Raw genomic sequence first — 25,988 nt, forward strand, 5'->3', positions numbered from 1 at the left:
ATTTTGGAGATTAATCCTTTGTCAGTTGCTTCATTTACAAATATTTCCTCCCATTCTGAGGGTTGTCTTTTCGTCTTGTTTATGGAAGCTTTTAAGTTTCATTAGGTCCCATTTGTTTATTTTTGTTTTTATTTCCATTACTCTAGGAGGTAGGTCAAAAAGGATCTTGCTGTGATTTATGTTATAGTGTTCTGCCTATGTTTGGGGATCTTTTAGCCTTTTTTTTTTTTTAATCCCCTTTATTGCCAGGACAAGCGACTTGACTTGCAGGGTCTTGGTTCCTCTAACAGAAGTTGGGCCTGCGGCTCTGGGTTGAGTCCAGGATACTGGACCACTAGAGAATTCCTAGCCCCAGGGAAGATTAATCACTGAGAGCTCTCACAGAGGCCTCTATCTGAATCCAAGACCTGGCTCCACCCAACTGCTAGCAGTTCCCAGCACTGGATGCCTCACACCAAACAACAAACAAGACAAGAACACAAACCCACCCATCAGCACACAGACTACCTAAAGTCATATTAAGCTCACAGACACCCCAAAACACACCACCTGACACAGCCCTGCTTATCAGAGGGAAAAGACTCAGCTCCACCCACCAGAACCCAGGCTCCGGTCCCTCCCATCAGAAAGCCTACGCAAGCCACTGGACCAAACTCACCACCGGGGGCAGGGAACAGAAGCAAGAGGAACTACAACCCTGCAGCCTGGGGAAAGGAGACCTCAAATACTGTAAATTAGACAAAATGAGAAGACAGAGAAATATCTTGCAGGCAAAGGAGCAAGATAAAAACCAACAAGACGAAATAGATGAAGAGGAAATAGGCAAAGTACCTGAAAAAGAATTCAGAGTGATGATAATAAAGGTGATCCAAAATCTCAGAAATAGATTAGAGAAAATACAAGAAACATTTAACAAGGACCTAGGAAAACTAAAGAGCAAACAAACAGTAATGAACAATACAATAACTGAAATTAAAAATACTCTAGAAGGAATCAATAGCAGAAAAACGGAGGCAGAAGAATGGATAAGTGAGCTGGAAGATAGAATGGTGGAAATAACTGTTGCAGAGCAGAATAAAGAAAAAAGAATGAAAAGAATGAAGGACAGTCTCAGAGACCTCTGGGACAGAATTAAGTGCTCCAACATTCGAACTATAGGCGTCCCAGAAGAAGAAGAAAAAAAGAAAGGGTCTGAGAAAATATTTGAAAAGATTACAGTCGAAAACTTCCCCAACATGGGAAAGGAAATAGTCAATCAAATCCAGGAAGCGCAGAGAGGCCCATACAGGATAAACCCAAGGAGAAACACGCCAAGACACATATTAATCAAACTAACAAAAATTAAACACAAAGAAAGAATATTAAAAGCAGCAAGGGAAAAGCAACAAATAACACACAAGGGAATCCCCATAAGGTTAACAGCTGATCTTTCAGCAGAAACTACAGGCCAAAAGGGAGTGGCAAGATATATTTAAAGTGATGAAAGGAAAAAACCTACAGCAAAGATTACCCAGCAAGGATCTAATTCAGGTTCCACAAAGAAATCAAAAGCTTTACAGACAAGCAAAAGTTCAGAGAATTCAGCACCACCAAACCAGCTTCACAACAAATGCTAAAGGAACTTCTCTAGGCAGGAAACACAAGAGAAGGAAAAGACCTACAAAAACAAACCCAAAACAATTAAGAAAATGGTAATAGGAACATACATAGCAATAATTACCTTAAATGTAAATGGATTAAATGTCCCAACCAAAATACACAGACTGGCTGAATGGATACAAAAACAATTCCTTGTTTTAAAGTGTGCAAACTTAGTTCCATTTGGGAAATTCCCTTTGTCATGTAATGCATCCTATTCAAAGGTTCCAGGGCTTCAGATATAGGCCCTGTGGGGGGATCATTATTCTGCCTACCATAATGGCACAATCTAGGGAGAAGAAATGTTATAGAGCATGATATCAATTGTACTAGCAATTTATCAAGAGACATCTAATCCAATTTTTAAACTCAGTTTGTAACTATTGACCAGGGATCTGCTAATCTTATATACAGTCAATCACATTCTGATGATACACATTTTATAGAAATTTTTGCATATCACACTCCAGGAGGGTGAGAAACAAGGAGATAAAAATGAAGAATAGCATGTAATCTACAAGTGAAAGGAAAACATGGTGGGTTAGTCACATTGCTGCTCAGTGCTGCATTCCCTGAACTAGTACGATTCATTCACGTGAAGGGAAAATGACTTATAATGGATCAAATAGGGTTTTTGGAAGAGAGTAGAGAGGGGAAAAGGGAGAGAAAGTGAGAACATCAACAGAAAGACTTTGAATTTCTGGATGTAGTTTAGTCCGAGGCAAATTTCAACCCTACCTTTCCATGGAATTGTTACCGGGATCTATTTATCTGTCTATGTACTATCTATCTTTGTTCTATCTACTCTATCTATCATCTATTATCTATCATTGCCTGCATCCATCCATCCATCTTTGTACCTAGGTATATATCTATCTACCTTCTCTATGTATCTATCCATCTATTCATTTATGTATGTATCTATGTTTCTATGTATCTATCTATGTATCATCTATCCATCCATCCACTCACCCACCTATCTATATCTACCTACCTATCTATCTATCTATCTATCTGTCTATCTATCTATCTATCTATCTTCTATCATTCACATTTTATTTGGTGTGGGTTGTTTGAACTTGAGGGATTCTAACTAATACACAGGCCATTAAGTTGAACACTTGTATTTTACAGGTGGAGAAACTGAACTTTGGAGGGGAGAAGGGGTTTGAGCACATTTCTCTCTGACGTTAGGGAATTCATCCCTGCTGTCCTCTAAAGTGTCACCATGTGTTTCCTGACTATCTCTATATCTGCCTGTGCATTCAACCCCCCTTCAACATTTTAATCTTACTTTCCCATGTTGAATGAACTTCCCTTGGGAGGAACAATGACTGCTAAAAGGCTGTTTGCCTTCCAGGGATTTTTGTTTTTGAATTTTAAATGTCAAAGTATTATTTGGTTCTAAAAGAAGAGAAAAGGAAGCGTTCTGCACAGTGACAGGCTGGTGGAGCCACTTTAATGAGCAGAGTGGCACCCACATGTCCCTCCTGGGTGAAAAGAATTCAGCATAAGAAAGAAGGGCTTGAAAGAGTCACAGTATGCTCTGCTGACCACTAGCTGGGTGATCTTGGGTGAACTATTTAAATTCTCTCATTTTCAGTCTCCACATAAGGAAAAGGGGAATAATAATCAAATTTATTTTGCAGAGTTGTCATGGGGAATATATACGTTGGGCCTAACATATGTTTCCTGCATAATAAGAACTGAATAAATGAAATTCAACATTGAGGAATATTTAGGACCCTTTTAGAGGAAAGGTATCTTTACTAATTTAGAGATTATATTAAAATCCTGTCTTGGAAACAGGAACATAAAACCTAGCTATATTGTCTCACCTACTGCCTGAGGATTCAAACCATATTCACTTTTTAAAGGGAATGTACTGGAAATACATTGAGAACATTGGAAGACATCTGCTGATTGTGTTTCTTTTGACTACTTAATTTGCAAGCACTTTACAGACTGTTTCTCAACTTCCATATAATAAAGTTTACTCACTCTACAGCCCCTAATATGCTGGTTTTGTTAGGACTGAGAGATTTTCTGATCTCACCCATGTACCATTCAGTTGGAATCACCAGAGGATGTTGAGGATTATCATGATACATCACTTTTGAAGCTAGCATTTTCCACTGGAGCATAGAATTTTTGGAGGTACCACATAAATAGTAATCAGATATATATGACTTATAGGAAAATAATTTTAAAAATAGAAGAGACAATGATCCATTTGCCAAAGGACATTGTAAACCAGCCACAAGAGAAAGCATTTTGTTGGATTCTCCTTTGATCAGTTAATTTAGATTCAGAATCGCTGCTCATGATTGAAGACTCTGCCTTCATAGGTGAATGCCCAATACCTCTATGCTGTTCTTTTAGATTTTCATAAACTATATCCCTCTCTCAGAAATGCATGATGTATAAAGTGAGATTATATGCATTAAAAAACTTATTTTGCTTAACCCATTGCTCCCTAACTTTTGGAACAATTTTTAACACGTAATACATTTTAACATCCTCCAGAAAAAGTTTCACTGAATACTCTTTGGGAAAGTCTAGTCTAGACAGGTGTCATCTGACTAACCATATTTTAGAGTTAAAAGTAGGAGAATAGTATTAACCAAATTATGTTAGAAATATAAACCACATGGAAGGTAAAGTGAAGTCCGTTATAGAAAAGCAAAGAACACGTTTATTTTCAGATAGTGGAAATAGACATAAATAAAACCCTGAAACTTTTCTGGGCTAATGACACTGCATTTTTTTTTTTTTTTTTTTTTTTTTTGCAAATTATATCACTGTCACAGAAATAGGTCTAAGCAGGGGAAGCACTATTATGATTCAGTGAAAAGCCAGAATTGCCAACCATCATTAATGTAATGTAATTGTATTACTTGAACTCCCTGGTAATCACAGTGCAAATAACAGCAATATTGGGGAAACATTTTTCCCCTAAGCTAACAATAATAAAATATAATAACCTGAATGCTGGGGAAATTGTAGTAGAACATAGCACTTATAATGCTGGGGGCACTGCAAATTTTCTCAACTGTGTTGGAAAGCAGGAGAGCAGGACATAGAGAGCAGTAAAAATGCACATTAAATTTTACTTACTGTGTTTCGATATAAAACTTTGTTTTAGAAAAATATTCAAAGAAAAATAATAGACAAAGATATTTCTTGCATTGAGAATTGGTTTGAGTCCAGTTTCTTTTACTTAACCCACTGAAAACATAGTTCTTCCCTTTTTTTTTTTCCCTGCGAATATTTGCCAAATGGCAAAAATTGAAATAGGGAAGAATTAACAAATTTATTCTTCAGTTTGGAGGTTACTATATGAATATATGAAATCCTGAAAATTGTTTTACAAATGTGGAAGTGCTGAGTATGGACAGCAGAAAATTGTCTCCATTTTGATTATAAGTCGAAGAAGGAAAAGATAGGAATTTGGAAAAAGGAAATGGGTCACAGCTGGGGTTTTTAAGATTTAGTTATTTAAAGTTTTCTTTAATAGCCTCTGTTATTATTTTTTATATAAAATGCTAGAATAAAAGTACAACTCAAGTATAAGTTTAACTATATAATTGAAAATTGATTGGTGTCTATATATTCTAAGTTGTTAAAATCCTCACTGACAATAATAAGACATGCAGAGAGGGCATCAGAACAATTTACAATTTGAAAGGGAATTATTCTCACGTGCTCTTACTTTCATAAATTCTTTATGTGCACCTATATATATATTTCATTTTTGTAAGCAGCATCCTATCCTTTTCTTAATCATCCCACCTTTTCATTAACACGGTCCTGAATTCATTCATCCAACCAGCATCAGTGAATTAGGACTTATAAATGTCAGATATTACCAGGACAAAAGAAGAAAAAGCCATAGTCTCTACCATAAGAAAGCTCATACCTATGTTATTCAATGCATATTTTAATTGACATCCTGAGTAACATGAACAATTTACTTCCATGGCAGGGATTCATAGTAAAAAATGGTATAATAAAGTTCTTATTGGTGTGGCGTGTACCATAAACCATGATGTGGGTGTGGAGATGAGAAGTGGGCTGCCAGCTGAAACCTCCGTTCTTACCTTGACCTTGTTACTTACTATCGATTTCACCACATAACTTCCTTCCTCCTTCCTCCTTCCTCCCTCCATCCCTTCCTTTTTCCTCTCATTTATTCATTCACAGTTCTTCCATTCCTTAAATGTTATGGCATCTATCCGCCATGTGTGAGGCATGATGCTAGGCAGTGAAGCTATAGGAATGAATGATCTGTTTCCTGTCTTCAAGAGCCTCGTGTTTCAATAAGGGAGAAAAGTTTAAAGAAAAAGCTCTAACAGAGCTCTGCCTATCAAAGAGTTTGAAAAGTTTGATAGGAACACAGAAGGAAAAACAACTAAGTAGCCTTCAATTTCCTTAAAACTATGATCACCATATCCAGTTATTCACAAGGATGAACTAAGATAAGGTCTAGCCCACATTCACCATTGCTGAGCAAATATAATGAACACCTTTATAATCCGAAATAGTAGTTTGAAAGGCTGCTCACAATCGGACCCTGACCTGTTTGTCCTCTCTAGGGTCTTTTGCAGCTCATCCTTTTCCTCCAGTAACTTTAAGCTGTTCACCATCCTCTAAACTTGGCACGCTTCCCCATACTTCTACTCCTGGCACAAGCTGTTTCCCTGCTTGGAAAGACCTTCCTCCTATTTCTAATATGAAGATTTCTGACTCTCCCTGCCCTGCCTGCCACCTGATGAGCTGTGACCTCTTGTTGCAGACCCCGTTCAAATCCCACTGTCACATCTCCTCAGGCTCCTGATGCAGGCAATGACTTCTTTCTCTCTGTACCCCTAGTGCTTTTCCCCACCTCAAGCAAAGAACTTGTCAAAGCCGTTTGTCCAGCTCCTTCACCATGAACTCTCCGAGGGTAGAGACCTTTGCCTTTCTCATTTCCTCATGGCCAGCACCTAGCAACATGATGTCTTGGTCAATGTTGGTTATAAAAAAGAATGGATATATAAAGAACACTTCATTTGATGAAAAAAAAAACAAGGGAATGAATGAGTGATCAAATTAATGAGTCAGCAAATTATTGAATAATGATTGAGGAAATGACTGAGGGATAAATTATTGTATAGTTATTTAATTAATGGATAAATAAATACATTATTTACTAAGGGAATAAATAAATGGATGACTTATCTAAGAGGGCTCACTGCAGTTTCTTTCCACATCAAAGAGATCATTTCCTCCCATCTCTCATGTGACTCCAGGATTTTATTGGGCACAGAAGCTTTTCTCTAACAGCCTAAAGGATTTTTTTTTTTTTTTTTTTTTTTTGCCTAAGAACAGCTCACCTTTTAATTATTCTAGACAATTTGCAGTTGCAATATGTGACAAAGTTACAGGTTTGACAATATTTCACAAACCTTATTTTATGACTTATTTGACAAATTAAACATAGCCCCTTGTAAAAATGCTCAGTTTTTTTTCCAATTCTGCTTCCAGCTATTGGTAAGAGAGAAATGACTTTTATAGAATATCTTGGTCCACAAATTAGAGTCTCTCAAGAGTAAGTAGTTTTTAACTGACTTTAATCTATAAAAGACTACATTGACTTAGATGAAAATGATTTTTGTTCTTTTGAAAAAATTTACCAAAATAAAAATGGGTCTGTAGTATTTTGTTTGCATCAACAAAAGCATGAACTTGTTAGCTTCAGAAATGATATGACATTGACATTACGGCCACAAGGACACTCAATATCTTTGTGGTACAAAACTGCACATCGCCTTGATTGGGAAAATCGTACCCAGGGATAATTGTTCGGTATTTAGGATCCCCTTTTCCTATGCAGCCAGGGGCTTCTAGTGAGAATTGTCAAATAAACAGATCTTTAGGTTAGGATTAAAACTGTCAGCACAGACAACCTACTAAATGAATAATGCTTGACGAAATGGGACCCATGTCTTTTGCTATGGTTAACAAATATTGAACATGCAAGATTCCATTGTTGCCTGGTGTTTCATGTAACTGAGTAATAGGGATGGCCTAAGTGAATATATGGTTTACAAAATAGATTGAAAACATTAGAGAAATTGCAAATTAAAAAATAACCTTCATAAAATGTTTTAACTTGGGAGGAGGTAAGCGCAGACGTTCTCTATCATTTTAGTTTCATTTTTTAAGATTCAGCTCTTCCAGACTCATTTAGAAGAACACTTATCTTTTAAATATAAAGCATAGATTTAAACAAATCTTGAAAATAGAGGTGTTATCCACTTTTTGATCACTCAAGTCTAGCTAATACTAGCATTTAGAGTTTTATTCTTCATATTTCTTTTCCAATGTACGAGTTTTACTTTAAATATGTTTGCTTTCCTCCTGTAACAGTTTGTGTGTTGATACAGTTTGTTTAATAAAAGTATTTTTAAATAGCTTCATAGACTTCAATTATTATAACAGCCCATAGGTTATTTCATTATATCCCAAATTTGGTTGTTTACTATGTTTCCAACTTTTAGTTATTAAAAAATCACTGAGTTGATTACTTAGGTGTACAAAGCTTTTTCCGTAATTTGGGTTATGTTCTTAGGATTAATCCCCGAAAGGGAATATTTTAGTCTAAATTATGAGTACTTTAAAGCACTTTTTATACATTTCCAAACTCTCTATAGAAAGAACCTGGACATATTCTAAATACTGAAACATCTCTTTCTCCTCAAGAAGTACCTTGTCTCTTTTGTTTAATAATTGAAGCAAATGTGCTAAATTGCTAAAGACTTTTTTTCTATGTTACTACTCTATTAGTAGAAGTTTATATGGCATTTCAAAAGCTCTATTCTAGAAAAATATTGACGTGACAATCTTGCACCACCTTTTCCTTAGAAGCAGTCACACGGAAGAGGATATGGACCATATTTTTCTTTCCTTATCCTCCAGAGGATAGAACTGGTCCCAAAGAGAAAACATTCCTGGAATGAATGTGAACTAGGTGTGAAAAAGAATTCAGATGGCTCTGGACTCACTGCTAACATAATTAGCTGATGAGGAAACCTGGGTAAGGACTGTTGTATTTCTGGAAGTGTCCAGAGAGAGCTTGGATGACCAGTTCTTGGAAAGATTTTTAAAGGTATTCTAGTTCTTTGGGTAGTCCAATGAGTTGTAACGTAAACTCATTTTCAAAAACTCTGATTCTACAATACACTGACACCACACTGTCAATCGTGTATCCAGCACAAGTCACCAATTAAATAATTTGGAAACGATTACATTTTTAAAGAGACCATAAACTAAATTTTCATCAATTTATTTCAAACTTGTCCTCCATTAGTACCCTTTTCAAGAATGAGTAACAGTAACAGCATAGTAGCTTGAAATTTTTGATTGTCTTTGATAGCTTGAGTTTAATCTGCTCCCTCCTTGGTCTTCTTTATGTCTCACACTGGACATGCAGAGAGTGAAATTGGAAGAGACAACAAGTGCAGATGAATGTATCTGTGTAAGTTGTATACTGGGTCAGGGATTGGGATGCAAAGGCCTAATAATTTGGGAGTTTAATGAAGTGTTCCTGAGACAAGGCAAGGTATCCAAGACCATTCTAACCAAGCCACGCCACATTTATTGATCTTGGAATTGAACCCTGTCATCCCCTCACTTCCCTGGCCAACACACTGTCCCCCTTTTCTGTTGACTCACCTCCTTATTCTGCCCCCTCACAACTTGCCCTAAGAACCTGCCAGACTCTTATGCCACATGAGAAATCCTCAAAGGGACATTGGATAGTTGCCTTGAAGAAAAGGAAACTTTGTCAGGAGAGAGAGGTGGTTAGGAAAAACGAACAAATTCAGTAATTTTTCGAGTATGAGGGAGCTAAGATATTTCTGTGTATTCCCACGGAGAAATACTGATAGAAATTATTGAAGAACATTCTTATGGAAAGGGCTAGCCAGATAGGGAATATGCCCCTGAAGAGGTAGCGGAGGTGTAAGTGGATATTGTAACTTACTAGAAATGGACTAGATGCGTGACTAAGAAGGGGGAAGTAGGTCAGTTCAGTCCATTAGATTTGATAATTATAGGATGCAGAAGGACATTGGGGTCTTTGGAATTTTAGCTGCTATTATCCCAGGCTAGGGCTGCACAGCAATGTTGTGACCCACAATTACAGTAATTTTCAGGTGGACTTCGTAAATGAACGGAAGTCATTCTTTTGAAAATAACTCTTTTTTAAAAGTGAGAATGTTTCTCCAATTCACATTTTCTAGTCTGCTTGTCTGTCCCCTCTGGGCTCAGTCAAAGAAACTCATGCAGTGGAAGTATGTTTAGCAATTGGGCCCGTTCCCAGGTTGCGAGACATTTAGCAAAAATCCAGAGTTATTATTAGATCTAAATGGAGGCTTTTGTCAAAGGCCTCTTGAACTGTTAGGAAATCAGAGTGCAAATTGATAATGACACACAACACATCGCTGCCCTGGCAGCTCCCCGAAGGCCGCTGAGACACCCGAGAAAGAACTTGTGTGGACCTGTGCCAACAGCGTGTTGCTCAACACTCATCCTTCTCCTAAGTCGACTGGACAACTGCATTCTCTTCCTTGTAAGAGGCAGTAGGAGATGGATTAAAGAGGATGTTTGAACTGAGACTATTAATTTCCTTGCAGTGTGTATTCAAGTCGGATCCCTTTAGAAGAGCCTTCTGTGGTTTCATAAAATTACAACTATGGCTATTCGGCTGCCTTTTCCCAAGTACAAATTTGGCTTCTAAAGAAAACGCACTTCATAGGAAAAAAGGAAAGAAATGATTATGTAGTTATCTTAAATATATTCATTTTATATAATCGTTCTGTGACACAGAGAAACAATTACAGTATTAAGTACCTATTAATAAAAGAAATCATAAAACACAGTCTTCATAAAACATATAAAGTTTTTATGATTTTTATTTAAAAAAAATAATAAAATAGATTTTTCCCTCACAGTTTATGAAAGCTTAAAAATACTTTTTTAAACGGTCAGGTTTAAAAATAAATGTTCCACTTCTTTGGTTAGACTACTATAATACTTTTTAATTTTTCAAGGGTTAGGTGAGAGACCATTTCATGGGGGAAGCGCATGTGCGTGCTGTCTCGCAAAGAAATTGGAGAATGGATTCCTCCAACTCCTCATTTTATCCTCGGCCCCTTTAGCTTCCTCTAAATGTGCCTTATACTTGTGTACACCGGAACGCGGCTCACTTAACATAAACGTTATTTCAGATTCTTTACAGCCCCTGTCTCTGTGGTCCAAGTTCTAACACAGCACCTCACACGTAGCTGGAAGTCTATTTTATTTAATGAATCCTTAAACGTAATGCCTAGTAGAGGAGGAATTCTTTTCGCTGCTCTGGGGGTTAGACAACCTTTCATTTGGTTTGAACTGATAGGAAAGGAAATCCAATTTAGTTACCATCCACGGGAGGAAGACAACGTGAGTTTTTGGAGTAACATCCACTGTTTGGGGATGAAGTACAGACACCAAGGGGTGAGAGTGGGAGGGGACAGAACACAGCGAGATTTTTAAAGGGCCCTTACTAGCACCTGCAACCTCACCTCTAGTCCTGGTGCTGTGTGACTTTAACCAATTACTTTCCCCCACTGGGCTTTCTCTTTGCAACTGGACTCAGTGGTTCTCAATAAGGACTGTGCATTAGAACCACCACTGGAGATTTTGAAAGAGCCTGCGCCTGGGTCCCACCTCGGACCGATTAATTCAGAAACCTAATGGGGGTGACCCAGCTGTGTATTTTAAAAATTCTCCAGATTATCATCCCCAGATGAAGCTGAGTTTCAACTCCCCATCAGCGCCTCTCAAATATAATGTGATGAGAATGACCTGGGATCTTGTAAAAATGCAGACTCTGATTCAGCAGGTCTGGGCTGGCGCCTACGCACCGGCACCTGAAGCCAGTGCCCGGTGATGCTGGCTGTCTCTGGTGCACTTGGACAAGGACCCAGAACCTGGCAGCGTATAAAACCTGTGGACTTTCGGGTCCCACCTCAGGCCCACTGAATCACATCCTGCATTTGAAAGAGTCCCAGGTGATTTATAACACATCAAAGTTCGAAAATTCCTGGTCTAAATAATCCATAAGAACCGCCCCCCGGCCCCCGCTCTAACACACAAGGTCCTCAGGGCACAGCCTCGGCCACTCCCACCTACTTTCCTTCTAGTCCCTGTGTGCTCACCATAACCCAACAACAGTTGAGGCTCCTTGTAATGTTTCAAATGTGTTTTGCCGGCCTGACACTGCCTTTCCATCACGGGTGTGTCATTTCCTTTATATTTAATAGACCCCTCCCCTTTACCTCCTTATTTCCTATCCATCCTTTAAGATTTAGGGATTAAGTCCTCCACCGAAGCTGATGCAACTATTTTCAACCACTACCCGCCCAGCTCTAACTCAGGTACTAGCTTCTCTGTGCTTCCTTACACTGAAAGAAAATTACCCACGCACGTGCTTCACCCCCCCCCCACCTCCCTCGTCTAGGATGTATATTTCTGGAGTGTCTAGAATTGAGTTTGGGGTTTTTTCCTCACTATTTATCAAGGTTCTGGCACAAAGTATGCACTTGTACTTCTCCATGTAGGTTCTGACCAGGATGGAGAACTTAACAGGTCTCTCATATCAACCTCTTCTTCCTGCCTTGAGTCCTGGCAACGCACCACACAGCCAGAACCACTGCAGGTGGATTTCTCATCTCAGCCTGGCACTAAATCTCACCTCTTTTTCTCCTGAGGACATGTTGGGACCTGTGAGCTCTGGAAGGCTCGAGACCCCCAGAATAAAGCAACTTTGGTGGGCTATCCTCAGTAATGGTCATAGACAAGTGAGAAGGGCATCCACTCACTTGATTTCTGTGCTCCTTATATTTTTGACATTTATCAAAGCTGACATTGCTTCCCAAGGGCCAAGGGAGGAAAGATGAAACAGATCATTTTCATTTGCCTGGCATTCTCTTAGTTGTTTCCCAGGCTGACTGAGAACAATTTGCATCCTGTCCAGGCCCCGTAATTTCTGGTTGTTAAAGAAAGACATATGGGTACTGCCAAAGCATCCTGGGACCTTGACTCAGGGCAGTGTGACTTGAAGGACGTGGGAAATGTGGGAGGGCCATTTACTTTGATTTTCTTCCTGTGGCCCACACTGGATGTTTCCGGTAAGAGGGCAAGAGACACTGAGCCTGCATTTGCTCTCAATGTAATGTTGAATTCAAATTATGTATATGTACTAAATTCATTGAAAAACTGTGAGGTGGCCCCTGTGTGTCAGACTCTTTGCTAGATGTTGGGAAGGTGACTTTAATGTATCATAGATTTTACCTTCAAGGAGTTCCTGACTGTAGACAGAGAGGACCATGCAGCTAAGTATTATCTTGAAGAATAAGGTGCCAGAAGAATACAGAAGAAAAGGCAATTAACTCTATTGCTTATGTTGTTTAAAAAAAGGTAACAGGGAGTAGTATGTCAAGGGAAACGTCTTTTAAAATATTTTATTCAGCCTTTCAGCTAATGTCTCAGTTTCTTTTGCTGTGTAACAAATAACCCTGAAATTTGGTGACTAAAATAACAGCAGTAGTAGCCTATAGAGACAGTCTTGCCTTGTACAGATGCCTTTTACTGATTTATTTAAAAGTAAAGACATAACTATTATACTGACAAAACTAAGATTAAAAATGATAATAAAGTATGAACTAAGGTATAAGGGCTGTCCATCAATGAAATGTACTTGTGCTTAAAGAGAATATGATTGTTGTTGTTCACTTGAATCTCTCCTGATCAGTGGGTCCACCTGGCACATAGATGGGAGTTGGAGGGAAAGTTAGGGTGTAATCCAAACAGAGAAGTGCTTTCGGCAAAGATCAAGATGCTGGCCTTGGCCTCATTAGCATAAATTAAACCGCACTTAACACATATTCAATTAAAATTCTGTAGAGGATTTTGGACAGAGAGTGGCAGGGTCCAGGATGCAGCAGACATGACAATGGATCATGGAGAGTGGAACAAGGAAGTCAAATGGGCAAGAATTTCAACACTAACTGGAGACCGGTTAGAGTCTTGAAGTGGCAACTAGCCTTGAACAAATCACTTTGCTCATAAAATGGTTCAAAGACAAAGGGTACATGTTTAAAATTTTTTTTTAAAAAGAACAAAAGTCATAACCAGACACACCCTCGTGAAGTTTCAAACACCAGAATAAAGAGAAGATTCTGAAAATGTCATAGGAATAAAAATGAACAGGCATCCGATTTCTCATTAGTAATACAAGATGCTAGGACACGATGGAGTAATGCGTTCATAGTTCTGAGGGAAAATATTTGCAACAAAGGATGCTACAGTTAGCTTTGGTGGAAGCTTGTGGTTTCCTACTCGATAACCATTTTTTTCTTCCTATCTGTAGGCACGTCTGCAGTTTTGTGAAGGTATTTGTTGAGCAGGAACACGAAAAGGAGGGAGGCCCATCCCACAGCCCTGGAGGATGAACTATTAGTCTAAATCAGTCAGGGTAAAATCATTCCTCTTTGCTATTGATTATTCAAAGTGTGGGATTATAATACGATTCTAACCAGGAATTGCTTCTAAGAAAGACTGTTTACCTGATAAAAAGATAGAGCTATTCAGGAAGGTCTCTTTTCTCCAGCGGCCCATCTTCCTGCCTCAAACTCAGTTATTTGAGGATATTATGCTTGGATCTGTGTCATCCATCTTGTGACCATGAGATAATAAGCCAACAAACTACGAATGGCCAAGTGGAATAATGGAAAGAACTTGGGTCATTGATAACATTGTTTAGTCACTGCACCAAGCCTGGTACCACCTACCTCCAGGTTTCCTGTTATTTGAGATAATTAAGGATTTTTATTGCTTAGGCTATTGTGGATATGAGTTTTCGCTTGCAGCAGAGAGCATCATAAATGATACCCTGTGCCGCATTATCTATTGGGCATAAGATGTAAAGATATTTTCATTCTCAGTCTTGGAAGTAGCCAAACATTCACTTCTCAAGCCTTCCTTTTCAGGGATATACCTGAAGATTTATTTCAGTAAATTGAGGAAAGCAATCAGGAAAGGAAACAGAATCCACCCCAACAGAGCATAAAGGGAAGTGCCGCCGACGTGACAGTGTGCAGCCTGAAAGCAACTGGAAAAAAAGAGAAAGGGTTGAAAGGACAGACCAGGGAGGGAGAGCGAGGCGAGAGAGGAGGAGGTTCTCAGGGAAGAAAAAAAGTGGTGGACAGACTCAGCGGATAGAAAGTATGATTGAGTTTGGGCCACTCTAGACATATAATTATATCATAAAAGGAAATAAATACAGAAAGAAAAAAAAGGCAGGTAGGAATTCTGGGTATGTGCCTCTCTGGGAGGGAAGGGAAGATAGGGAATAAATAAGAAAGACCTGGTACGGATATGAAATGAACCATGTTGCTGCATGTTAATAAGTGAGGTAAATTAAGGAAAGAGAGAACATGTAATCTTACTGAGTAGGAATATTCCCCTTTGAGAATTCCATAAATCTTGGCATCAGAGCCACCTAGGCTTAGCTATGAACACGATTTATATAGTTTTAAAAAATAAATATAAAAGTAGAGTAATATAATTATGTAGCTGTAAATAAGTAGAATTAAGCTTATACAAAGAACAGAAGTTTTGGTTGTGGTGGTCTGACAATATATACAAAATATTGCAATTGATTATGTAAAAGTATAGCTGTCACAAAGGAATTCATAGTGGGGTATACAACTGTATAAGGACACTAGTATCCTTAATATACAATTTAGTAATAGCTATTAGATATTGACCAGCACTGATGGAATAAGAAAGACATGTTTAAATACGCTATTTAATGTTAAAAGTAACCAATAGAATAACAAAGAAGAAGAATAGAATAGCAAACATTTGGAGATTTGGTGAAGGAGAAGAGTAGTATAAATGAACGAAATCATTATCTTTTATGTTGGAATAGCTCACACAGTCCTCTTGTCCCCTGTGTGTCTTTCAAATCCCACCTCAGATTGTCACCCACCCTATGAAACATTCCCAGCCACCTGTCACCCTTGATCTCAGGCTGCAATAGTTAATAACTTCATGTCCCTTCTATGGCATTATTTCATTCATTCATCCAACCAACAATAGTTCTTGGAGGTGTATTCTGTTACAGGCTGTGTTGTAGATGCTAAAATACAGCTGTAAAAAAAGCGAGAGACATATATGGGTGCTCTTCTCATGGAACTGACACTTTATAGGGAGGGACACTTTACAGAATTAAATATTTGATTACAAAATTAAAGACAGACTTACAACTGCTATAGGGGCTATGAAAGAGACATACAAGGAGCAGGGAGAGTATAGATGCATAGGAGTGGACCGAGTTTGGGGAATCCAGGAAGGCTTCATGAGGAGGTGATAGATAAGTTGCTCTCTGAAGGATGATGGACATTAACAAGATGGTGAGATGGAGATATGGAGAAAAAGGCAAGGTATGAGGAGCAAGGAGCAAAGCAGGAAGGATTATGCCATGTTGAAGGGAAACTCTGTGAGAGCTCCATAGTGTTGGAATATGGAAAATGAGGGAGAGGGAAACTCATGATAGTCGTGGTGGGGGAGGAAAGCAGGGACTGCATCTTATAGGATCTTGAGGCCATGTTAGAGGTTTTGTCTTTCTCATAGGAGAATGGGGAAGCCACTAAAGATTAACTTCAATGGGGTAGTGGCGGTGGTAGGATGAATTGGGAGATTGGGATTGACAGAGATACACTAATATGTATAAAGCAGATAACTGATAAGAACATGCTGTATAAAAATAAATAAATAAAATATTATAGGAAATAGGAAAAAAAAACCCTTCAGTCAGATGGTTTGTGACTAGATCGGTCGTCAGCAAGTTGCAGCTTGTCGGTCAAGTTCAGCCCACCACCTGCTTTTCTAAACAAAGTGTTCTTAGAACACAGCTATGCCCTTTAGTTGTGTATCTATGGCTGCTTTCACACTATAATGGCAGAGTAGGGTAGATGCAATGGAGATTGTATGGGTTGCAAAGCCTAAAATACTTGCTATTTTGTCCTTTACAGAGAATGGCCCCTGAAATCGATCATCTTACAAACAATGCAGAGACCTATTCATGCTTTTATGCTAGCACTTACTGTACTCAGACCATCTGTATACTTATTTGATTTCCCCATTATTAGACTGTGAGCTCCTTTTGGAACAAGGACTATATTCAGTTCATCTTAGCTTCCCTAACTCCTAATACATTATTGTACAGTGAACACTTGATTGAATCAATCTTGCTCATTTATCTCACGGAGCGTCTAGTCCAGCTGCTAATTTAACTGATTTGGAAAATAAGGTCAAGAGAGTTTGAGGGACTTTCTCCGAAACATCCAGCGAGTTTGTATCCATATTGTGTCTTAAACTCAGGTCTCTCGAGTCTCATTCCTGTCATCTTTGTTCTTACTTAATTCAACTGTCCAAATTAGTCTAAAAATAAGCAATAATTTGAATATCACTAGAACCAGAAAACTGAAGATATATATATATATATATATATATATATACTTATAGAGTCATACTTTTAGAGTTGTGATGACTCATTCACGAGAAAAACGTGCCTAAGAGCTCGGTCGAAATCTGTATTACCATCGTCTCTATACAGCAGACGTTTGTGCATTATCTTAGCAAGCTGGGTTCAACGAAACACCCTCGAAAGTTTTGGAGATTCTGTGAGGAGTCTTACACGGAGGTCAGAGAGGCGGAAGGCTCCGTATTGCTGTTCCATATGCTTGGTTGCCCTTCCTATTTGGAGGCTGGAAATATAATTAGGAGACAAGCACCACAGATGCTGCAGTTTACAATAACCAGAAGAAACGCCGAAACGGGTAAGACATGAAAGGATAATTTTGCTTATACAAAATAGCAGACTGCAAACTAAAACCAAGAAAAACAAACAGGCAGATGGTAAGAGTGGAGAAGGCATTGGCACAGCTGTGAACAGGATTTAGACACCCAGATGCAACGTAATTTGGGGGGAGGGGTGGGAGAGGAAGAGAATTTGGAAAAAAAAATCTAGAAACAGAAAAGATACTGGAGAATAGTGAGTTCCTCGTCTCTCCACCTGTAGGTTAAGCTTCTTCACATCCACCTTCTACCCTGGCTGCTGAAAGTCATTTCCTGGGGGACGGGAGGAGAGAAAGCAAGGGCAGAAAATAGGAATAGGCATGCTTCCCAACAGAGAAGGCGGCGGTGGTAAAATCAACAGCTATGATTGCAAAGGAAGAAGAACGACATGGCCATTACCCAGAAGAGGGTGAATAGTAGTGTTTGCTTTTATTCTTAGCAGCATTATTTAGATAACAACACACGTGCATGGCTAGACAGAGTCACGGGCATGGGGAGGGGCAAGAAAGCGACATCGCACATGCGCATGGGGTTTCTCCTCTACCTTAGCCGCATGTACTGGAAACCACGCGGTCTTTTTTCGTTAATCCCTTTCGACGGACAACAGCAAAAAAAAACCCCAATGATGTATTGTTTTCTTTATTTTTAGGGGTTAGGAAACTGAAGGTCTAAGGGGAGGAGCCAGGATTTAAACTCGGGTCTTTACGATGTCCTAGAACGACTTCTCCAACCATTCAAGTACAAACCCAAGTCAAAGGCATCAGAAGAAACACTTCTGTTATGTAAAAGCAAACGTGATGCCAAAAAGGGAGCAGCCATGGGTTCTTCAGCAGATGGTGACTCAGAAGAGAAAGTTCCGTTGGCCAGAGGAGACACAGGCAGTGAGTACTTCACTCTGCCCTGCCCATGGAGCCCTGTGTTTTTGCTTCTCTCCCAGTGTGTACTCATCATTTTTCTTCTTTTACAACTGGCTGTTTATGCATTCTTTACTCCCACTCTAACGTGAGCCCCCGGAGGACAGTACTGGACATTATTCACCCTCATGTCCCCAGACGCAGTAAAAAGCCTAGCCCTGCTTGGGCATCGCCCGCCTCCGGGAGGCCCCGCTGATGTGGGCCGGTGTGAGGCATATGGGCCGGAGCTGTGCTGCACGGGAGGCCCCGCTGAGCAGGTGCTCGGTGAGTGACGGCAAAGGATGTCCTGCTCCAACCAGCCAGCTTCTAAGAAGTCCCGTCACAGTTCACATCCTCTTCCTCTGGCTTCTCAGGGCACCCTCTCCCCTAGCCTCCAACCCCATCACATTCTCATCACAGTCCTGCGTGCCAGGCTGGCATTTATCCCTAGAGCTGTTTATGCCCGTGGCTGGCTTTCCCCTTAGCTTCCTTGAAGTGACCTGATCAAGTAATGTGGTCACATATTTTGGACAAAATAATGGGCTTCTTTTCTAAATAAGATTTCCTCGTTTACAAAATGTACCTCGTAAAACCTCTTTCACAGATAATCGATACTACCATTTTTTCATTATTGATTACTTTATTCCCTCCCCAAAGCTCCTGGAACAACATAGTGCTGGGCTCCTTGAATGGGGATGTGACTGCTTCTTGGTGGCAATGGGACCTCTCAGCCTGTTGCTACAGGAAATAAGGCAGAGTTCCCACATCTTGGAGGATATAATTCTTCGTGGGAAGAGAAAAATCGTCGCTCTGTATTTCAGCTCCTGGGCTGTTCCACCAGCTATTTTGGGGAAGGGGAAAGCCAGTCTCACAACACTTTCCCCAGAGAAAAGATGCCAATGTCAATGTCAGCCATTAGGAAACGTCATTAAAGCAGATGAGAAACGGGCTGTGGACATTTTTATGAGCCCAGAATACTCTGCTTGGAGATTTTATGGAGACCACAGGAAGCCAGAGAGACAATGACATTCTTACCCTTTTTTAGAGTCTGGTGAGGAGCAATTTTTTTGTACTCAACAGAGTGTGTTTTTCGAAAAGGAAAGTTACTGCTGGGGGCTACGTCCAAGTGAGCCGTATTCAGAGAATTTGCTGATCTATCGGAGATAGAATGCTCCAGGCCAAGTAGCTGTGGGCTCAACGCCCAAATCCTTCCAGAACTGCAAAGAAGATTCTTCTTTTTGATTCCAGGATACTCTGGAAACTAGTCTTTAGAGAATGCTGTTCTGATGAAATCTCTATGGTTGTAACAGCACATCTGCAATCCCTATATCTTTGTTTTCCCCTTTTTTTTCACACGACAAAATGCAGTTCAGAAAGGCTGAGAAACTTGCATAGACATACGAATGGTAAGCAGAATTAGACTCTGCATTTTCTTCTTTCCCAGGTTGCCTCTACCCAGGCCCAGAGATGCAGATTTAAGGCAAGGATAGGAAAAAGGCTGCACAGATAAAATTGTCCCCAAATGAGGTCTCATGAATCTTTATTTAGGTCTACCAGCTCAGCAGAAATATTTTCCTCTGTAAATCAGGAGTTGTGTTTTTAAGGCATTGATCCACACAGTGGACTAGGAGGGAGGTGTGCAAATTCTTGGCAGTTTGCTTTCTGCCTTCACAGTATCGCAGTTGTGTCTTTTCCCTGGAGTCCTAGAAGAGGGAAGGGGCAGACAATCCAGAATATTCCTGAAATGCAGAGCTTTCCTATTTATAGTGACATCTCGTGGTCATCTGGTGTTACTGCAGCCTGCATTGCCTCATGAGCCAAACATTCAATTTTAGACATTTTACTCTTGCACACATTAATTGAACCAGAAGTTTCTAAGCATCTGGTAGGTGCCAGGCATTGTGCTAGGCACTTGAGAATATTAGGACATACTTACAGAAGAACCGCGGGAAAGATCAAAAAGAAGCTATTATAGCAGCTCACTGCTGATAAATATAAGAACTAAAACTCAGTGAGTACTTACTATGCAGTGTACCAGGCACTCAGTAATAACGGTACAATCTGCTCTGCATTTATTATTCCACTGTACTTTCACAATGACCTTACCTGGTGACTATTATCATTCACATTTCAGATCTGAGGAAATTAAAGCTATGGGAGCTCAGCTCACTGCTCTGAGATGACCTAGATGGGGGTGGAGTGGTGGAAGGGGGGGAGGGAGGTCCCAGAGGGAGGGGATATATGTACACATAGAGCTGATTCACTTCATTGTACAGCAGAAACTAACACAACATTATAAAGTAATTTTACTCCAATTAAAAAAAAAGAAAAAAAAGAGGTTATTTAAATCATCCAAGTTCAAAAAAGCTCGTAAGTTGGTAAAGTTAGCTTTTGGAAACTGATTGTTCATATCTCAAAGTCAGAACTACACTGTTCTGTGTCCAAATAGCAGGTAATGATTAATTCCAATGATGAGGTGACATTTGACAAGGACTTAGAGAATGACCACACTTCTTCCATGAACCCATGAAAATAATGGGTTATCAAACCTTCCAGATGTCTAGTGGTTAAGTTCTATTCAATGTAGTTGAATTCTCCAACCAAAACAAAACAAAACAAAACACACCACTGTTAACATAATTGTGCATATACTTCAGCTGGTTTTCTTTTGCCAACTCACAAGTATGTGTATATATAAACATAAAAGGGAATCATAGTGTAAGTCTTGTATTGTAACCTGCTTATTTTATCTAATTTATTAAATTTTTATCGCTACCTACCAAATTATCACAAATTTAGTGCCTTAACCATTTATCTCATTGCTTTACAAGTCAGAAGTCCAGGCAGGCTTGATGGGTTCCCTGCTTAGGGTCTCACGGGGCCAAAGTCAAGGTATCTGTGGGGCTGGGCTCCGGGCTGGGCTTGGGGCTAGAGTCTCTGCGGGAGAATCCGTTTCCAAGCTCATTCAGGTTGTTGGCGGGACTCAGTTCTTTGCAGTTGTAGGACGGAGAGCCCCTTTTTCTTGCTGGATGCTGGCCAGAGACCACTCTCCGTACCTAGAGGCTGCTCAGGCCCTCGGTAGGGGCCCCTCCGTCTCACCAATGGACAGTCTACCCCACAGCCAAACTCTCTCAGCTCCCTGACTTCCTCTTCCGCAACTTTCTGGAGAAATCCCTCCGTTTTAAAGGGCCCTTGTCATTAAGTTAGGCCCACCTGGATGATCTTCCTTATGCTAAGTTCAACTGATTAGTAACCTTAGCTCCACTGCAAAATCCCTTTTGCTGTATAATGTAACATACCATGGAAAAGCCACCAGGGACAAAAGTCATGGGTCATCTTAGAACCCTGCCCACTGCATTTAACTATCATGCTTTCTACATATATTTATTGTGGGTCTACTATGTGCTAGATTTTAGGCTCTAGAACTAGGACAGTCAACCAAACAGAGACCCTGCATTCATGCAGCTGACATATTAGCGTTCTGGAAAGAGAAATAATTTGCATTTCCTGAAATACCCTTGTGCTTTTTCATTATTTATGGCCACGTGATCCCACTGTATTGTATAAATGTAGCATAAATTAAATAAAGAATTCCAATTATTGAAAACTTTGGTTTCTCTTCTACTTTTGAATTTATGAACAACATTACAAGAGACATTCTTTTATCAGATAGGTGCCTGGAGATGAAATGTATGAGTCAAATTGTATGATTTTGATACATGGTATCTAATTGCTTCCTAGAAAGTCTGTACCAATCAACATTCCTGCCAGCACTGAAAATCCTTCTTGTGAGATTGAACATTATAGATAGATGATAGATAGGTAGATGGATAGAGAATATTTATAACTCTTTTATGTTTTTCCTATTCACACTTTTTGCCAATTTTTTCTAGATTTCTTTTCCTTTTTATATCATTTTATTAGTTCTTTAAATATTAGAGGTTAACTCTGCTGTCATATACACTGCAAATGTTATCCCAGATCATTGCCCTTTAATTTTATTTATGACCTCTTTTGATAGACAGAAGGGATTTTTTTAATCCAACTTATTCATGTTTCTCTTTATGGTTGTGCTTTTTTGGTAAAGCCTTTTTCACCCCCTTATGTAAGTAGGCACATATATTTTCTCTTGAGTTTATTATTACGAAAATATTTACCTTGGCCCTAAATTAGGGATTTTACATTATTTTTCAAAAGTGTAACCAGTTGCTCTGCCATTATTTAATGAGTAAACCAAACATTTCAACATGTCCAAATGTTTCCAAATACTTTGTTCTCTTCTGGACTTTCTATAGAGTTTCACTCTTCTGTCTCTCCTGGGTGACCCCCATGCTATCTCGTTGGAGCTTTATCGTGTTTCAATGTCTCACAAGCCAAGTCCTTTATCATTACTCTTATTAGAAATAGAAAAAGGTCTGGCCAGTCTCACAGTTTATCCTTTCAGATGTGCCGTAAGTATAATTTTTAATTCAGATTCAGACTCTTAGTGTTCAATATGAACATGAGAACAGCATGGAAAGGTAGTATCAGCTTTAGAATGACAAAGAATTAACTTCACATAGCCCTGTGTTTGCTCCCAGCCCACATACAGGCCCCAGTTCAAGATTCCCCCAGAGTATCTGTTGAAAGCTCTCTCCCTCTCTCTCTCTCTCTCTCTCTCTCTCTCTCTCTCTCTCTCTCTGTCTCTCTGTGTGTGTGTGTGTGTGTGTGTGTGTGTGTGTGTCTTTTGCTTCCTAATCTACCACCTCCCATCAGTTACTTATGCCAGCTGATTTTACTTACCATTTTTTAAATACGTCAGTTGTCTTCCAGGGTCTTCCTGGCTTGGTCCTGATTGTCAGCATTTTGACTAATCAGCTTAGTGGCCTCCTAACCATCTCTGCTGTCTCCAGGCCTGTCCAGTGCATTCTCTAGAGGGACCACCATGATGATTGTCTCAAAGGCTCACTTGATCACGTCCCTTCCACGCATGACTTTCAACTGCCCCTCATCACCTGTGATAGAAAGGACAAGGTCCTGAGTCTAGAGTTCACATTTTGGTCCTTATCCCTCTTTCTGACTTCATGTCCCTTAAGACACCGTCTTCTAACTTCATTCTACCTTCTCCTCCCTCCCTCCCGACACCAGGCTATTCCTACTTCACTTTCTTGTCTTTTTTAAATTGAAGGATAGTTGATTTACAATCTTGTGTTTCAGGTATTCGGCAAAGTGATTCAGATGCGTATATATATATATATATATATATATATGTATACGTACATATATATATTCTTTTTTGATACAATCTCCTGACACGTCCTTCCCCACCACTCCAGCTTCCCCTGCTAATGAGCTAACACCTTTCCTTTAAGACTGATCTCTGATGACTTCATCTTCTTCCAGAAGTGTTCTGTGACATTCCCCAGTTCCTCTTCCCCCATAGTCCACTGCAGATTCTCCCCCGCCCCCCTGTTCCCAAACACGTGGAAGGAGAGCAGGTAAATGATTTTCATATTCTCATATTTTTATCATCACCTCACCATAGAATACTATTTTCTATTTAGGTCCTTGTTTTTGAAAAATATAAATTACATGAAGGCTCAGTCAACATCTTACTGATGTATGAATTTACAGACTAATTATGGAAAAACCCAATAAATACATGTGTGTAAATGTATATCCCCTAATAGCTATTTAAGTTTCTATAACACTCCTGCCAACTTTCATCACCTTTGTCCACTTCCTTCACCTCTTCTAATTTCATGCCCTCTGTTTTGATCATGGCCCCTAAAAGCAATCTGAACTCTGCTTTAAAGGATAGAATAATTCTTTGGGGAAATTTTGTCTTGCAAGTTAAGCACAGATAGCATGAATTTTGTAAAATCGTTCTCTCCTATTGCTAATTTTGGAGTCTCAAAACTAAAAGGAGGACATTTCTTTCTTCCAGGCTGAAGAGTAGCTTTATTACCAAGTTCACATGTGCTAATACTTCCTGGAGCTCAGTGACTGCAGTTCCTGGGAGACAAGAAGCAGCTTTCATCGAAAATGCTCTGCTTGGCTCTGCAGACCTCTCTGAAATTAACTTCACGTGTTATCCAGGCCACCCTAGGTTGCTATGGAAACCAACATGTCAGATCAGCAAAAAATAAGATAAAGATTTCGAAGAAGTCACTGATGCTGCAACCTCCTTTTCAGTATCTCTCACTCTCTCTTTGTGCAGGCATTTGTGTGTGTGTGTGTGTGTGTGTGTGTGTGTGTGTGCGCGCGTGCGTGTGTGTGTGTGTGTGCGCGCGCCTGAATGAGAGCTTGGTGTCAAAAACCATATTGTCCTTTTCCACTGAGTGTACATGCAGAGTTGGGACTCCCCATCTGATTTTAACTACTGGAGGGGACTTCTTCTGTTAGGCACCCCAGCCTGATAATGCTGCAACCTCCTTTTCAGTATCTCTCACTCTCTCTTTGTGCAGGCATTTGTGTGTGTGTGTGTGTGTGTGCGCGCGTGCGTGTGTGTGTGTGTGTGCGCGCGCCTGAATGAGAGCTTGGTGTCAAAAACCATATTGTCCTTTTCCACTGAGTGTACATGCAGAGTTGGGACTCCCCATCTGATTTTAACTACTGGAGGGGACTTCTTCTGTTAGGCACCCCAGCCTGAGGACCACGAACAGAGCATTACCTTTCTTATTATCCTCTAAATAGACTTCAGAGAAGAAATAGTTATGTAAGCAGAAATAATTCACCATCAGTCCTGAGGACTAAGCCGCATTCCACAGACAGGAAAATAAAAAACTGTGGTCAGTGTTTTGCTAATGTCTCCGCTGTTAATACAGGGCCCCAGTCCAGAGCCAGCGAAAACATGTCATTCAGACCTTGGAGGAGGCTCTTGTAAAAGTCCCTGTTTCTCCTTCGTCGGGAAACCCACCCAGGCGGCACAGTGGGAAATCTTTTCAACGATAGAAATTCCAGCTGGTTGCTGCAGTTGCTTTGGGCTCTAGTTCGGAATGAGGTAGACTAAGGAGAAAAGCCCAGTTGCTGGCTTATACTCACTCAGGCTTTCATTCACTAGGATGGTGAGACAGACAGAGCTCTGGGTTCTTGAATGTGCTCAGCTGCTTTATATACACACTGGGGTTGGAGAGCAACGTGGCAGCTTCTGGTTACTCAGATATTTAGGGCGGTGGGTTGATGTGGGTGAAGTCTGGAATTCAAACCCCTTAGGGAGGAAATAAATTGTTCTGAGCATTGATTGCGTGCCAGGTACTGTCTCAAAGTGTTTCAAACATATTATACGAAAATGCATTCAGTTCTTACATCAAGCCTGCATGCTACATGTTATCCAGGTTTTACAGATACAGAAACTGAGAAGCAAAGAGGTTAGGTAAAATGCCCAATATCACGTAGCTAGTAAGAGGCCAGTATAAGATTTGATCTCAAGCTTTCAGGGCATCTCAAACTCTGTTTTTCTTTCCTCTCCGCATTATAACACATTAACTGTTACAGGGGCACATACAATTATACAAGCGCCCTGTAGCT

This window comes from Physeter macrocephalus, chromosome 12, assembly GCF_002837175.3.
Source record: "Physeter macrocephalus isolate SW-GA chromosome 12, ASM283717v5, whole genome shotgun sequence".
Classification (NCBI taxonomy): Eukaryota; Metazoa; Chordata; class Mammalia; order Artiodactyla; family Physeteridae; genus Physeter; species Physeter macrocephalus.